Source organism: Durio zibethinus, chromosome 18, assembly GCF_047325235.1.
Source record: "Durio zibethinus cultivar Kanyao isolate XHJ-2024 chromosome 18, ASM4732523v1, whole genome shotgun sequence".
NCBI classification, from domain to species: domain Eukaryota; kingdom Viridiplantae; phylum Streptophyta; class Magnoliopsida; order Malvales; family Malvaceae; genus Durio; species Durio zibethinus.
The window spans coordinates 7,852,070-7,865,395 of record NC_143179.1 but is presented as its reverse complement, the minus strand read 5'-3'; the positions used below and the strand labels follow the sequence as shown (position 1 = coordinate 7,865,395).

At 34.4% G+C, this 13,326-nt stretch overlaps 1 pseudogene; it reads right to left on the bottom strand.

Moving 5' to 3' along the window:
* Window positions 1–1,873: 1,873 nt before the first annotated feature.
* On the bottom strand, window positions 1,874–2,511 carry LOC111300877 (auxin-binding protein ABP20-like; annotated as a pseudogene).
* Window positions 2,512–13,326: the final 10,815 nt, after the last annotated feature.

Sequence of the window (13,326 nt, the reverse complement as noted above, 5' to 3'; positions counted from 1 at the left end):
TTTTTAGTCTGTTGATTCACATACATGTTAAATTTCTTGATTCATGTTTAAAAATGGATCAGATGAGGAGTTCACATGCCGACATTGGAAACACACATGATCCGAAGCACGCCGAGATGCAAAAGGACTTTCTTATAACGGCTACATTGAAGACAACGAGAAATAATTCCCTCCTCTTTTCCCGCCCTTGAACTCCCTAATAAGCATATCTATTGTTCGAGTGCTTTAATTTTGTATTTAGGTTGATGTGTTCCTGGAAAATTGGTGATAGATTTGTAGTGGCTTTATAGTAGGAATTAGCAAAACCGACATAGATGGGCATTTGAACTTTAAAGAATGAGAATTTAAGGTTTTTTTTTTTTTTTTTTACAACCGAAATCCGAATTCTAGATTTTTAGTTTTGGAGTAGACTCCAATACTATTGAAGTAATAGCTGATTAATAGGATTGAAGATACTTTAATTATGATAGGATTGGTAGGATATGGGAATGGAATGCCCTCAAATTGTTTATGAAATGCCTCTGACAAATTATATTGGATTTCTGCTCTCGATAGCTTTGCTCTGACTATGCAATTTATAAGCAAGAACCAAGATTGCTATACAGCAAAGTCCACTCTCCTGGTTCTTGAATTTTGAACTGTGTAAAAGGGGACATTAAGACGTAGGTAAACCGTTTCCACGGTGCCAGTACCATGCATGAGATATTGTATGTCCATATACAGCTAAAGCCCAACCGAAACCCAGAAAGCCCAAATATTCCACTTGGAGAGAATAAAGGGTAAATGACTTTTTTGGTTAACAAAAGTTCAAATATCATATTCTGTATGTTTATTTATTTATTTATTTCTGGGCGTTTGTGTTTACCCTAGTCCCCATAGCTTGTAAATTTCAAGCCATCTACTTGCTGCTAGGACTTATAAAACTGATTTGAGATCAGATTCAATGCTGTAGCCTTAGATGAATATACTGTTTTAAGGTTTGATTTCACACCCAGATGGCATCAAGATACTTACTAATAAGGAAGTAGAAGATACTGTACAGCAGGATTTTTAGTCACCTTAATCTCAACCCCATTTTTGCCTGTCCTGTCCATTTGGTTTAGATGATTAGATCAGGGACATTTTCCATGAAGGTTGTAGTCTTCAAACGTCTATAAAACAAAAATTTTGAGAACAATGACAGAAGTATTTGTTTGATCAGGGCCTGCAGGATTTTTGTTTCAAGGACTGTTTAAAGTTCTATAAATGTTATACTTGATAGGGATATTTTACCGTCTCATTACTGTTTTTTTCATAGAAAGTGACTCAACACATCAAGAGGAGATTTTCAATCATTTGGCCGATTTGGCAAGTCGATCTAATTTAACGAAGCACATCTTTGGCTAGCATAGTAGCCCACCTGATACTTGCTTGACCAAGCTAAAATGTGACTCAAAAATTGGTAGTCAGCGGACCATGTCAAGTCGGGTCCAGTTACATCAGCCTATGATCTGCCACTTCAAGTCGGATACCTCTGAACTTTGCTTCTGACGGATTTTATAATTTTATGTTTCTGTCCTGGGGTCAGGATTTAGCACAAACAATAGTAAATTTAATAGGAAACTTGGCAAGCATATATTGTTAGAGGCTCCACTCTTTGTTTCTTGAGAAACTTTTGGGTTCATGGAATGGTTTTTCTATAAGAGATTTGCTGTCAGATTTCACCCTGCCAAAAGACAATTGAGCTTGAAGAAGGAATACAAAGAAGTACTACAACTAGACTCTTTTGCTAGTAATTTTAAACAAACTACCGTTGACTGGAAGACAGTTATGCTTCCAGACTTCTTAACATGACAGTTGACAAGAAACCAAGGAAACACAAAATTATGGAATCTTAGCCAGTTCCTCCAAGAACGCCTTTCAGCTTCTTAACCTGTGCACCGTCGAGGAAAGTAGTGTCTTCTATAATGTCACAGGGCAAATAATTTCCAGACAAGGCGAAGTCCAGGATCTGGAGACCAGCGTTTGGAGTACTGAAGGATACAAATACCGACGCTTGAGATTTACCAGCATTGATTTGAAAATGCAATTAACCTTGCGGGAAAACCATAATATCACCCTTTTTGAGAGATTTGAAGTGAACTTTGTTGGCTGAGGATACGAATCCAGCACAAATTCACTTGAATTACAACGAGGATTTCCGAAGCCCCAGCCGCAGGTTGTGTATGCATAGGCACCACTCCATCAACAGCCAAGTCCAGACAAGCCATGGAAATGTCAAGTCCATTAACACCAGGAAATTGAGCATCAAATGCTGGTGTTACAGCAGTTTTTATGAGGTTTGAGGTTTTGCCTGCAGCAACAAGGCCTTAGAAAACAAAATCGCCTGTGATGACTGCTTCAGTCTTCGTGTAGGAGCAGCCTGCGAGGCCTTGAGGAGGATTTAAGTCTGCAACGCAGAAGTCTAATGCATTGGAAAAGGAGACTAGGAAAGAAAAAAAAGACAAATATAGGAAGAAGCATTTTTTACACTATTCTTGATGCGTGTTAAAGTTTTAGGCTGTTCTCGAAGGGAATGCAATACCCTTTATATAGATGGGACAGTGTGGATATTTTTGGGCCATTGCAATTGGTTATTGGAGATATGCCTATGCAGACTTTCAGGTGATGATGAGACTGATTCCATGTGTGAGAAATGACAGATTTTGATCGGTGATGCATGAGAATTAGTAGTAAATTTTTTCTCAGATTACAAGAACACTCTTTCGGTTGGAAAAGCGGGAGCAGGAAAAAAAAATTCTTTTCTATCCAATTATTGGTGGTAAATTTCATTTCTTGACTGAGTTTTGATCTGTAATTTGAAATCGAGTAGTGATTTTGTGTCATGCGCGCCACCTATTTTTCTCATACATTATATGACTTTTAGCTGAAGTTTTCACTTCTGTATCAATTTATAAACACAACCATGTTTCAGGCATCACCATGCATCCGACATAATGATATGCAACCTTGAACTATCAGGTAGCATTAATGAAACAGGAATTTGCATTGGTTAGTTATTTCCATTTGAGTGCTTACGTATCATTAACGTTGCAATTAGATGCAAGATGTTCTCTTCCTTGAATTGAAATGACTAGTTGCAACCATCGAACAGTTGCTGTCAGCAATATTAGAAAGATGCTTCTTGTGAAATTGATGGTAACAACATTGCAGTATTACTACTCATCCTGCATAATTGAAGGGACTCTCTGAAGTCCATCTGCTTCTCTATTTTCCATGCAATCACACATTTGCAAACTGCAATTTGAAGTTTTCAATACATTAGACAATAACACATCAAAAGTCTGTTATTAAGGCTTAGCATGGAAAACCAAGATCTTTGTTTACAGGGTGGGGATTTTAAAGGGCATGAACTATGGAAAATATCAAAAGGTGGTTCTTTGCCTCCGCAAGGATGTTGGAAGTGAGTGAAGTTAGCGCAATAGAAGACATTTTTGACGGCTAATAAGAGTCTCTGCAAGTCTCCTCATTACTTTAAATTCCATCCATAGAAAAAATATGTGGACATTGCAAATTCCCTATCTTCCAAGGTATCTAGATTACATTCCAAAGGGTAAAAAGTGTCTCCCAAACTTTTCCCCATAATGCAAGATCTTTAGCAATATAAACAATCATAACCAATTTCAACTTGTAAATTTTAAAGTTTAGTTGTTAAGCATTTTGAATGGACCCATGCAGATCAAGCAGGAAAAGTGACAGCATGTGCCCCGTCGCTCCAGGCATCCCATTTATTGATGCCCTGTCTGAGGCCTCTTAATTGAAGATCTATTATTAATCAGGAAACTCTGCAAACAATTGCAAGTACAATATGCAGGGAATAAATGTGCAGCAAGAATTTTTCTTTTCTTGCTGTTTTTAAGCATTACATGCCACATTTCACATAGTAAAGGAATCTCACCAACATTTCAGCATCGAATGAACATATAAACAAAATGCCTACAAAAGAATTGCTTGCAAAGAGTTCAACACAATGTCACTATGGTTTTGGGTCCGTCCGATGAATTTGAAAATATAATAAAAATATAATGGAGTCGCCACCAATTTTTTTGGCTATGTGCAATTGATCACTTATCAAAATTTATCCTTTTAATAAAATTAATTAAAATTTATTTAAAAGATAATTTTATGGTCTGCGAAACAGTCTGGGTTCGAGAGTCGGTTACGTGTGAGTAAGAATTAGCACCGCCATAACGCCCGTTTAAAAACGGTACCACTTAACTACGTGTTATCCTATGATTTAATAAAAACAGTCTTATTTTTTGTGTTTGAAAAATAATTTTTTTGATTTTTTATTTGTTGGAAACTAGTTTTTTTAGTGCTCGAATTTTATTCGAAAAAAATAAATTAGAACCCTTTTATCGAAATAATTCTTAAAATATTTTAGTACATTAGTAACATTAGAAGAACTTTTCTCACCTAGAGATTTCTTAGGCATCACTTCTCGAAATACCTTAAAATCTTATCCTTGGGGGCTCAAATTTACTTTTCAAAAAAAACCTATGTCATGCATGTAATGCAAAATGTTACCATGTTGATGCACACATTTTATTTTTTTTTTAGAAATTTTTATTAATTGTTTTATTAATCTTTTCATTTAAAACTTTGAAGAAAATGAAAATTTTATTATATTGAAGATTCTCTATAAATATTTCAATATACTGATAATATTTGAAAAAAATCTTCTCACCTAAGGATTTCTTAAAGCATCTCTACTCGGAATACTTTTAGAATCCCCTCATCAGATAAAATTTTCTTTTTTCTCATTTTTATTACTTATTCTTACTTTATTAATTAATTAATTTTATTATTTTATTAAAGAAAAAAAATTTTATTGTATTAAAAACTTTTTATAAATACTCCAATACACTGGTAGTATTTAAAAAAATATTCTCACTTAGAGATTTCGTAGGTATCACTACTTGGAGTACCTTTGAATTTCATCGTCAGATAAAAATTTTTTTTTCTTATTTTTTATTAATTTTGTATTATTTTTATTTAATTATACTTATCAAAAATTTTATTATAAAATTTATTATTTATTATTATTAATTATTATTATAAAACAATAAAAATTTATTTTGATAAATTTAAACATTTTTATATGCATAAATATTAATAATAAAATTTAAAATAACAAAAAATAATAATAATAATTTTTTTTACTTGAACTGGACCGATCAAGGGTCCGGTAAACGCGATCTGGGTCACTTCAGCGATTCGATCTAGTTTGATCTGGTTGGTTGGGGTTCAACGGTTCGACGTCGGTTTAGTCCGATTTGGGTCGGTTTAACTAGACCGGTTGAAAGGCAAAAGGGAGAACGGATCGTCGGGTCGGATGCACAGATCTCAGGTCGAGTTGAGGTCAACGGACGGATCTTCTGCAGTCGAAACGACGTCTTTTTGCTATCTTCCTAAACGACGTCGTTTTAAAGACCTATTTAAAGGCCAAATCAATTTTTTTTCAGTCTTCTTCTTTCTCTCTCTTTCTCTCAGACAGCTCTTCATTTCTCTCTCTAAAACCCAAAATTTGGTGACTGCTCCATCACGTCGATCGTCGTCAGTAGTCGTCGACTGTCATTTGTCGGTTACCGTCTGTTTGTCGTCAAAAAAATTTAAAATCTCTCAGAATTTTCTCTTCACCCTCTAAACACGAATTCGAGCTTAGTTTTGCCAAAAGGGCCTTGAATCGCTTAAATCTAACTTGAAAGATTTAACCAAAGTGGCTTTTCTAATTTTTTTTTTTTTATAGACTGGCATTGTGGTTCCCGTTCCAGGGACTATGATTTTGCTTGTGTTTTGGTGCTTGATTTTTTTTACATGAGGCTTTTTTTTTAACTTGGCAGTATCTTTTTTTATCTATTTTTTTATTTTTTTTTGTAGGGTCTCTAGGCTTCTCTACCTTTTTTTTTTCCATCAGTTTCATTGCTTTATTTATAGAGCAAAAAGAAAACCAAAATCTCAAAAAATTTAAAATTTTGGTGGCCTAGTATTAGGGCGACCACCGACTGTCAGGGTCGGGGCAGCTTGCAGGTGGCTGGTAGTGCGACTGCCAACGACCAACAAAAAAGCTGGCAAAAAAAAAAAAAAAAAAGAATAAATAAATAAATAAATAAAATGGTGTCAACACATTGTAGCCCTAATAACGGCATCCACGACTCGTTTCTTTCATGATACAATAAGGGCACACGAGGCATCAAATGCGTCATCCATTCGATTTCATCTTTAGTAAGCCTTCGTAAGAAAAAGACCTATTCTTTCATAATCTTTAATGTCAGCCATTGACTTTTGCGAAACTCTTTGAATCGGTGCCTTATTTCAAAGATATGATTTCGAAAATGCACTCTTCTCACACTTGAAATGACTATTAACCCATACATATAATAGAGGTACACACCCTATGAATCATCCCTTTCCATTTTGTCGATAGAAATTCAATGACCTGATGGTTTAGGCTAGGACTGCTAGTGCGAAATTAATTTTTTGAGTTTTAATTTGCTCAAAAAAGTCTACCACAGTTAACTCAATGTAACCCAAAGTTTTCGAAAAGATTACCATGCCATACAATGCTAAAGCAAACATAACTAAGCCTTAATCATTATTCAAATGCACTTGAATGAAATTTTAGAGAAAGTTCCAACGGATGCCGAGATGTTCACCTTTAGGCTTCACGAAAGAATCTATGGTTTCTACTTTTACCCCCATAAGCTTGGTCAAATTTTTACGATAACCTAATTTTAACTTTCGGGTAAACACTTTATCCAAACAATGTAGTTCTATCCTAAGTAAAATCGAATATTCTTCAATAGTTGGCATCAAATTTTCTTAATTAAAAGTGAAGCATCTATAGGATGAATCCTAAAACTGTATAGCTGCCTTAACCAACTGTTCATCAATCACTACTGAAATGAAATATGCAATCTGCCCATCTTTTTACAAAAGCTTTCTTTCCTTTATTCACTTAACTGACCCCAGATAACGACTAAGTCTTCTAAATCATTTTGTGTGAGATCTAAGTACACTTTTTTGGGTAACTCAGACACATAACCGATAGGCAAGCAGTCTCCATTCTTTTGTTGGGCTTCTTTTGACCAAACATATACTTTATTATACGGCTCACATGAGACACTGACTGAATATGAGTAAATCTGTAGTTCTATGAGATCCATGAAGACTCATTAGAAAAAAGCTGTCCTAAAGCAAATATCTCGATGTAAAACTGTATGATATGATTTATGTAAAAAAAAATAAAATAAAATTGAGTTAGTGTGATGATGTGGTTTGAAGTTGAAAAGCTTTTTTTTTTTTTACTTTTTTTTTATGATCTTTTGTTGTTTGTTTGTGTTTTTTTTTTTTTTGTTACACACAACTTTTATTTCTACATACTTTGATAATTTTTTAAAAAAGGTGGGCGAAACTCTACCTAAGGTTGGCTTCTTACGACTTATTACATGCTGGGCTTGGGTTGGCATGCATCTAAAAGTTCTCAAATTGTTCTTTACTGTCGTCCACACTGGACTAATAAGACACCTCGATCTTCACCCATTACAGGTTACGAACGAAAAAGGTTCAATTCGAGTAAAAGTATTTTGTTTGTCATTGCGGAGGTTATCACCTTACTAGGGCATAGGTACTTTATTTCTTCAATAAAGGACGGGATCCGGGTATAAAGCTCATGTATGAGATGCATCGTGTCATTGTGTGTGTAATATGTTTCATAATTTATCAAGAGTAATATATATAAGAAAAATAAAGCATAAAAGACATAGTAAACGAAAAGTGTGAAATGTGTTTGAATTTTTTGTTTTCGATTTGTTTTTTTGGCTTTTTCTTATTAAAAATGGAAAATAAAAATTTTAAAAAATAATTAGGATTGTTTAAATCAAAATTTAAAGATAACACATAGTTAATTTGGCTTGACTTTCGGATGGCAGTCCCCAATGGAATCGTCAAGCTGTCGTAACGGTTTTGGGTCCACCCAATGAATTTAAAAACAAAAAAAAATATAACGGAGTCGTCACCAATCTTTTTGGCTATATACGATTAGCCACCTATTAAAATTTATCATTTTAATAAAATTAATTAAAATTATTAAAAAGATAATTTTATTATCTACGAAACAGTCTGGGTTCGGGAGTCGGTTACGTGTGGAGAAGGATTAGCACCCCCACAAAGTTCGTTTAGAAACGGTACCACTTAACTACGTGTTATCCTATGATTTTAATAAAAAACAGTCTTATTTTTTGTGTTTGAAAAATAATTTTTTTGATTTTTTATTTATTGGAAATTAGTTTTTTTAGTGCTCAAATTTTATTCGAGAAAAATAAATTAGAACCATTTTATCGAAATAATTCTTAAAATGTTTTAGTACATTGGTAACATTAGAAAAACTTTTTCTTACATAAAGATTTCATAGGCATCACTTCTCGAAATACCTTAAAATCTTATCCTTGGGGGTTCAAATTTACTTTTCATAAAAAAAACTATATCATGCATGCAATGCAGAATATTATCATATGGATGCACACATTTTATTTTTTTTCAAAAATTTTTATTAATTGTTTTATTAATCTTTTCATTTAAAACTTTGAAGAAAATGAAAATTTTATTATATTGAAGATTTTCTATAAATATTTCAATATACTGATAATATTTTTAAAAAATCTTTTCACCTAGAAATTTGTTAAAGCATTTCTACTCGGAATAATTTTAGAATCCCCTCATCGGATAAATTTTTTTTTCTCATTTTTATTACTTATTCTTAATTTATTAATTAATTTATTTTATTATTTTATTAAAGAAAATTTTTTTTATTGTATTAAAAACTTTTTATAAATACTCCAATACACTGGTAGTATTTAAAAAAAATTTTTCACTTACAAATTTCATAGGTATCACTACTCGGAATACCTTTGAATTTCATCGTCGGATAAAAATTTTTTTTTCTTATTTTTTATTAATTTTTTATTAATTTTATTTAATTATACTTATCAAAAACTTTTATTATAAGTTTTATCATTTATTATTATTAATTATTATTATAAAATAATAAAAATTTATTTTGATAAATTTAAACATTTTTATATACATAAATAATAATAATAAAATTTAAAATAACAAAAAAAATTTTAAAATTTTTTTTTTACTTAAACCAAACCGGTCAACGCAGTCTGGGCCGGTTTGACGATTTGATCTGGTATGATCTGATTGATTCAGGTTCAACGGTTTGAAGCCGGTTTGGGCCTGCTCAACTGGACAAATCGAGAGACAAAAGGAGAACAGGTCATCAGGTCAGGTGCGCGGATCTCGGGTCGGGTTGCGGGTCGACGCATGGATTTTCTGGGGTCGAAACGACATTGTTTTGCTATCTTCCTAAACGGCGTCGTTTTGAAGGCCTATTTAAAGGCCAAATCAGCTTTTTTTTTTCAATATTCTTCTTCTTTGTCTCTCTTCATCTCGAACAGCTCCCCCTCTCTCTCTTTAAAACTCAAAATTCGATGACTGCTCCACCCCGTCAACCACCGTCAATGATTGTCAGCCATCATCTGTAGATCGTCGGTTGCTGTCTTTCGATCGCTAAAAAAATTTAAAATCTCTTAGAATCTTCTCTTCACCCCATAAATATGAATCCGAGTTTAATTTCGCAAAAAAAGGCCTTGAACCGCATAAATCTGACCTGAAAGATTCGATCAAAGTGATTTTTTTGATTTTTTGATTTTTTTTTATAGACTGACGTTGTGGTTCCCATTCAAAGGACTGTGATTTTGCTTGTGTTTTGGTGCTTGATTTTTTTTTTGCAAAAAGCTTTTTTTTTTTTAACCTGGTAGTATCTCTTTTTAACTGTTTTTTTGTTGTTTTTTTTTTGCAAGGTCTCTGGGCTTCTCTACCCTTTTTTATCACCGATTTCATTGCTCTATTTATAGATTTTAGTGACGGCCATCGGCTGTCAGAACGACTGCCAGTGGCTGTCAGGGCCGGGGCGGCTTGCAGGTACACTGTCAGCGGCCGACAAAAAAGCTGACAGAAAGAAAAAAAAATAAATAAATAAATAAAATGATGTCAACACCCAACTGTTCAAGTAAGGAAGTTCAAGTAATTATCCTTTCAGGGCTTTCTATTTCTGATGTAAATTTTGAAATGAGTTCACGGTTATTGTCTCCAGCTCAAACCAACTAGAATGGAGGAGCAAACTAAGAATCTTCCATCTGAGGTAAAAATATCTTATCTACAAGTAAAGCTAGCAGTTCCTACTGCATCAATGCGAAAACAAACAATCCACAGCTGGTCCTCCCCTAAAAGTGGCAGCAGAGATAAGATAAGAGCCAGGCCAACAGCCCTCCATTACGTAGCTGGAAAATAGGATGCTCCTGTTACTGTTGTATCATCATCACTGAAGGTTTTCCTTGGGATTTCATCTGATCTTCTTTAGGAGCCTTCTTCTTGATTCACATAGTACAAACATGTTAGGTTCGACTAAGGACAAGATCGAGAAAGCAATGCAGAAACCAAGCTCCGTCAAGGTAAGTGAAATTAAATTCACCGTAAATAATGAACTTGGTCATCTCTCAGCCAATGTCTAAGGTAATTACAGCAGCAGAACGACAAACTAGTAAAAGGATTTCAACTAACTAGGAAATTTAAGCATCCACACAGGTTGAAACTTCATTTATTCGCAAAATAAGTCGAGACAGATTTCTGGGGACTTCAAAATCTATTGTATCTTCATTGACGACTAGCTAATCTAGCTCCTGCATAACTTTCAATTTGATGGAAGCGCTTTATGACCTTTCCAACCCTCAAACAGCCACCAAAATTCACTCTCGTGCTGTCTTGTCTAGCTAGCCACGTCTCTCGATGTCCTCGTACTTTTGAGATCTTTCTAAGGGCAAAAAAAAAAAAAAAAAGATAAAATCTCAGTGTCTGAGCACCATTCCCCCCCCCCCCCCCCCCCCACGCCCAAACTCCCAGTCCTCACTAGTGCCTGCCAATAGGTTCTTCTTATAGCCAATTCATGTAGCCAATAGTGCAACATCTACAAGGCTACCTCTGGGTTAATTTTGGGCACTTTGGGTCCTTGGGAGCTGCTTAACAACCCTTCAGAATTCACACGGTCCAAGCTAGCAACCTAGTGGTTGACATTCTGATTCTTAAATTCTTATCTACAGGGATTTCCCCTTGTGATCCATGTATACCCTTTTCCTATGACATAGGCGCCAGTACCACCCTGCCATCAGACACAAGCCACCACAACCCGTCGAAGTTCCTCTTAAATTCAAGGACACAAATTCGTCATTAGAAAATCGATTCATTAAATTCGCAAAAATAGGTTTCCGTATTTCTCTGGGGTTTACAGAATCCGAGGAGGTCGTGGCGGAGCATGTCTGAAACGAAAGCTCCCTAAAGACAAGGATATAAGGCCCCCCAGGGATCACAGGATTTGATGAAAAAACAATAAACTGAATCACGGACAGAGCAGTCAAAGTTGGAAGGTACACAAACTTTGAGAAAGATTGAACTTGCCCATCTTGTAAGGAAAGAAGAGGATAGGGGTTCCTTGAGATTGACTTTCCTCCATTGTTACTTTTTCTACAAACTTGATCTGACAAGTGACAATAATAAATTTTTTGACGGTACACTATAACACCAATTGAGAAAGCAAAGCCCCTCCGCCAGGTACTTTCTATTTTATTGGTAAAAATCCAAACTTGCTATACTATACAAAGAAGCGTAGAGAGGGTGAGAATATGAGCATGTGCTAAAAGAAAGCACATTGGACTGTAGGGAGCTGCCGGGCTGGAGTTGAAAATTCTAACCTGTGGAGGGAACGGGATGGAAGGAGTCGGGGAAACTGGTGTGGCTGCTCTTTTTGGCAATGGCTTCACGTGATTTTGCACACCCACACTTGGCAGTTAGTAGTAGGTCAAAATTTTCAGTTGAGTTCAGGACATTGTCAATTGGTTATTGCCTCTTTGTTGGTCCTAAACATGCATTCTTGCTTGTTCATGAAATTAAGGTAGTAAAATAACAAGATACTGTAAGATTGTATCAATCTGACTTTATTATTATTATTTTGAATTTGATGCTTGTAAGAGTAATATTCTTATTTTACTTTACATAGTTCTTTCCGTGTAAAATCATCCTACATCATCCTATCCTTTCCTTTTTGACATGATCATGTAATCTTATCGATATAAGACAATTAATTTGACTAATACCACAAATAAAAATTAATTAATTCAATTTAACTATTGAGTTTATTATGAAAAGTACTATTTTTTTCTTTTGATAATCATAATAATGATTAATCTGTTGATAAAAATTAAATTTTTAATTTCCATAATAAATGTCATCTCAAGTACAAAAATTTATATTATTAAACATGTAATAATTGTTCGATTATTTACTATTTCCTAGCAAAATTTTTCATTGAAAATGGCATGGATTTTGAATTTGGGAAAGCCAGGCAGGGAGAGAAAAAGAGAGTATTCTCCAGTTGATTTGGTTTCAGTTCATTTAAGCCGAAACCAAAGTAATAAAACTATGTATGGGAATTGGGACTTGTCTGTCTCATGAAACTGGGGCTCCCCTAGCATTACTGGACTTAGGTATGCTATCAGAAATGCTACCGAAACTGTGTCTTAATTTTCACGAAAATCTCTCATATTGATTTCGTTAAAAACAAGAAAGGGTTCGCTTGGAAGAAAGCAAGACGACTTTCCAATCTCCATGGCTGTCAAAAATATTCCACCCACGTCGTTTTATCATTGCGAAATATGCACAAATGGGTTGAGGAGATAAAAGACAGAGACAGCCTTCCAAAGTCAGCAAGTGTGACGCTGTCCAATCTCAAATTGGTCAATTTATTTTTTTTTGGTTGGTTTCCGAAGCCTAACTCAGTCAATTGCCCATTCAACATTTCAACTTAAGGGCTACCAGATTCTTTGTACTCTTCCTCTTTCACCTAATTACTCCTTGTCAGTTATTGACATTATGTTATTGTAGGATAGATTGAAACTGATATATAAATATAAAGGGTTAAAATTTTATCGTATGAATTTTGAGATTGAATTGAAAGAAACAGCAATTACTTTCCTTTTTTTTTTTTTTTTAACATTATCCCCAAGAAAAATATCAAAGTTCCCCTTTAGTACAGCATGCAATTCCCAGTTCAATAGTTGTAAAGAACAGTTGTGGTGGAGACGTCGGACAAAGAAAATAAGAACAAGCACGTGCATTGCTGTCTAATGTCAGAAATCGTATACACTGGAGAACATGCAAAACTTTAATATT